Source organism: Palaemon carinicauda, chromosome 19 (genome assembly GCF_036898095.1).
Source record: "Palaemon carinicauda isolate YSFRI2023 chromosome 19, ASM3689809v2, whole genome shotgun sequence".
NCBI lineage: Eukaryota > Metazoa > Arthropoda > Malacostraca > Decapoda > Palaemonidae > Palaemon > Palaemon carinicauda.
The window spans coordinates 117466568-117471567 of NC_090743.1; positions in this window are offsets into that span (position 1 = coordinate 117466568).

Consider the following 5000-nt stretch of genomic DNA (forward strand, 5'->3'; position numbering starts at 1 on the left):
ATATATATATATATATATATATATATATAAAGATTTTAGATCGATAAATATAAAGATTCTGGACAAACAAAAATAAGATTTTGAACTGAGAAGGATGAAAAATTATCACAAAAAAGTATCAACAATTTGGATAAAGAAATATAAAGATTTGGGACAGGAATAAAATTATTTGGGTCATAGAAGTATAAAGATTTTGGACAAAAAAGTATAATGATATTGGATAAAGAAATATAAAGATTTTGGCCAAAAAAACATATAAAGATTTTGGCCAAAAAAAATATATAGATATTTGACATGCAAATGTAAAGATTTTGGACTGAAAAATATACAATTTTTTTTATAAAAATATAAAGATTAAGTTTTTTGACAGATGAATTTAAAGAATTTGGATGGAAATATAACAAAGATTTCGGAGAAAAAAATGCAATTTTTTTGGAGAGAAGAATATAAATATTTTGGACGGAGAGATGTAAAGATTTTAAACAGAGAAATATACAGATTTTGACCAGAAATATAAAGATTTTGGACACATATATGTACAGATTTTTGCAAGAAATATACAGATTTTGAACATAAAAAGAAAGATTTAGTCAGAGAAATATAGTTTTGCAAAGAGAAAAAAATTAAGCCTTTGGACAGAGAAATAAAATTATTTTGGACAGAGAAGTATAAAGGTTTTGGGACGGATATGTGTATAGAATTTGAAGAAAAAGGTTTCTAGACAGCGATGGAGTATTTTGAAATAAATAAGTAAATAAACAAATAAATAAATAAATAAATAAACATATATATATAAATATATCTATATAATATATATATATAACATACAATATATATATATATATATATATATATATATATATATATTCTAAAATAAACCAAACACTTGAAATTTGGAGACTTTGAAACAAAAAAAAGATTGATTTCTAAGAAACGGAAGAATAAAGATCATGAAACAATAGGATTAGTGGACTTTGTGACAGAAAAATAAAAAATAAAATGGAAACAAGAGAATCATAAAGACTTATAAAGATCGTTGAAGGAAAGTACAAATTTTCCTCACATTGTAATAAGAAGATTTTGGGCTCAAGAAAAAATCTACCTATACCAGTGCAAAAGTTATTTGGCCGTCAGACCAGGGTATTTTTCAGAATACTTCATGTCAAATTCAAAATACTGTGGACATATCCTCTGAGAGAGGAACCTGGTCTGCTTATCCCCAAAAGCAGATTATTATTATTATTATTATTATTATTATTATTATTATTATTACTAGCCAAGCTACAACCCTAGTTGGAAAAGCAAGATGCTGTAAGCCCAAGGGCTCCAACAGAGAAAAATAGTCCAGTGAGGAAAGGAAATAAGGAAATAAATAAATGATGAGAATAAATTAACAATACATCATTCTAAAAACAGTAACAGCGTCAAAACAGATATATCCTATATAAACTATTAACAACGTCAAAAACAGATAAGTCATATATAAACTATAAAAAAGACTAATGTCAGCCTGGTCAACATAAAAAACATTTTCCCCAACTTTGAACTTTTGAAGTTCCTAAATGCCAGAATCTATCCTTTGTATTGTACCTTTTTAAGAAAGAGACCATAACCTCAAGCAGCAGAGTTCACGATGAACGATTTCGTATTAACAATGATAAATTAAAATAGAAACACTTTGGGTTGTTGTGGCCTGATTGGTAACGTCTCTGCCTGGTGTTTGCCAGTCGAGGGTTCGAGTCCCGCTCAGTCTCGTTGGTGCCATTAGTCTCTGCAACCTTACCATCCTTGTGAGCTAAGGTTGGGGGGTTTGGGGGAGCCTATAGGTCTATCTGTTGAGTCATCAGCAGTCATTTGCCTGGCCCTCCCTGGTCCTAGCTTGGGCGCTGATCATATAAGATATGGTCAGTCTCTAGGGCATTGTCCTGCTTGCTAGGGCAATGTCACTGTCTCTTGCCTCTGCCATTCATGAGCGACATTTAAACCTTGAAATAGTGTGTGTGCCTTACATTTTCAAAAAAAAAAAAAAAAAAAAAAAAAAAAAAACTATGATATTGAAGTTTAGTTTGGAATTGGGCTAATATCGTGAGAAAGCTTTATATATTATTCTTATTACTTATTAGTTTATGTCTATATATTTTCTTTTAGCCGACTGATTCTCCTTTTGATACGCATGACTTCTTGACTTTTTCCACGAGGGGTATCAGCTGAAAATTGAAAAACTGATTGTGCATTAACAGCAAGCGTGTGTACGAGATGGACATATTCCAAGGATTGGCTGCCGTCAGTACCAATATAGCGTCAAGGAGTCTATTGAAAGAAGTATTTAGCTTTCAAAGAATATCTTGAATATATCTTATTTTATCTATTATTAGTTAAAACACATGCTTCATAACTGAAAATGCAGATAAGGCATATTTTTATTTATTTATTTATTTTTTTTTTTTTTTTTTTGCCCTGGGCTACCAGATCTGATTGTAAGTGTTGTATGGGATTCAACCACTTCATTGCGGAATGACCATATCTGGTGGCTCAGACGATTGTGCCCAGACTGCGGTATGACCATATATGGTTTCTCGTTGATCAAATCATTACCAATGGCGGAAAATGAAATACAACCATGTCAGCACCTTAAAATTCTTTTACCAAAGGCTTTAGCGTTACATTAAGAAAAAAGTCCTTCCAGATGTTTAGTAAAATACGAAAAAAGGAATATTCATTGTGGGATAATATCAGTGATACGTCGGTAGAAATATTCTCTTTTTCCCCGTTTTCCATCAAGAGGATTATATGGATAATGACTACGTTCCCAGCTGAGAAGAAGAGTCTGGTCAGTTTACTTATCTTCATAATCTTTGGCTTTGTTGTTAATGACTGGCTATCTGTCAACATTCCAATACAAATTCACAAAGAGGAAGGCAATAATCACTTGATCTATCTGTATATATATATATATATATATATATATATATATATATATATATATATATATATATATATATATATATATATATATATATATATATATATATATATATATATATATATATACATACATATACACACACACACACACACATATATATATATATATATATATATATATATACATACATATACACACACACACACACACATATATATATATATATATATATATATATATATATATATATATATATATATATATATATATATATATATATACTGCACATGTATCTATATTCACAATTATTTACTGTATATATACAAATATAATATTCAGCCACTTCCAATTGGAATAATTCCTTATCCTAAACTCCATCCAGAAATTCTATAGCACGGAATTTGCTTTAAAATTAAGCGCCACTCGAGCAAAAGAGAATATTGCCAGCGCTCTTTGACAACCGCTTCTCTCTTGATCAAGGTTAACAACTCATTCATCTGAGAACTGCTTATCAGACATCAATGGCAAGGACACTGAGTTACCAATCAGTTATATATTGCTCAGATTTTCATTGGCTGATTAGGTAGTAGGATGGCCAGGGCACCAACCACCCGTAGAGATACAACCGCTATAGAGTTATTGGGTCCTTTGACTGGTCTTACAGTACTACATTGGATTACGCTTCATTTTCCCTTTGCCTACATATACACCGAATAGTCTGGGCTATTCTTTACATATTCCCCTCTGTCCTTATACACCTGACGACACTGATATTAAACAATTCTTCCTCGCTCAAAGGGTTAACTGCTGCACTATAATTGTTCAGTGGCTACTTTCCTCTTGGTAAAGGTAAAAGAGACTCTTTAGCTATGGTAAGCTCTTCTAGGAGGAGGACACTCCAAAATCAAAGAATTGTTCTCTAGGGTTGGGTAGTGCCATAAGCCTTTGTACCATGGTCGTTCACTATCTTAGATTAGAGTTCTCTTGCTTGAGAGTACACTCGGGCACACTGTTTTACCTCATTTCACTTACTATCATTTTTTATGTTTTTATAGTTCATATATGAAAGATCAAAATTAATGTTATTAATGATCTTAAAATATTTTATTTTGATTGTTCATTACTTCTCATGTAGTTTATTTCCTTGTTTCCTTTCCTCAATGGGCTATCTTTCCCTGTTGGAGCCCTTGAGCTTGTAGCGTTGCTTTTCCAATCAGGGTTATAGCCTATCTTGTAACAACAACAATAATAATAATAATAATAATAATAACAATAAAAAGAATAATAATATGCGTAAGTTGCCAGGTAGTTTATATTAGTCATAATTATTTTTCTTCCGTTATATTTCGGATTTTCTTTCATTTGTTCTCTTACAAAGGAATAGATTCTGATCAATTATCATACATTTGAGATTTAAAAATGATTTATACACGTCCGATGTGTAATAACAAACACATACACGTATGCATAAACAAATACAATCTCTGCTTGCAAAGTGAACTGTAATATAAAAAATAATACACACACACACACACACACACATATATATATATATATATATATATATATATATATATATATATATATATACATATATACATATATATACATATATATTATATATATATATATATATATATATATATATATATATATATATATATATATATATATACATATATATAAACACATATCAAGATCATCATCATCTCCTCCTACGCCTTCTGACGCAAAGGGCCTCCGTTAGATTTTACCAGTCATCTCTATCATGAGCTTTTAATTCAATACTTCTCCAATCATCACCTCATCATATATATATATATATATATATATATATATATATATATATATATATATATATATATATATATATACATACATATATATATATATATATATATATATATATATATATATATATATATATATATATATATATATCAGGCATTTTAATCTTCTATTTAAACTGCCTTATTTGTACACTGAAGGTGTTGAAAATCTCTAAATTTTCCCTTACATAAAATTACATACAGATATACATACACGGTATGTATAGTACATATATGTGTATGGG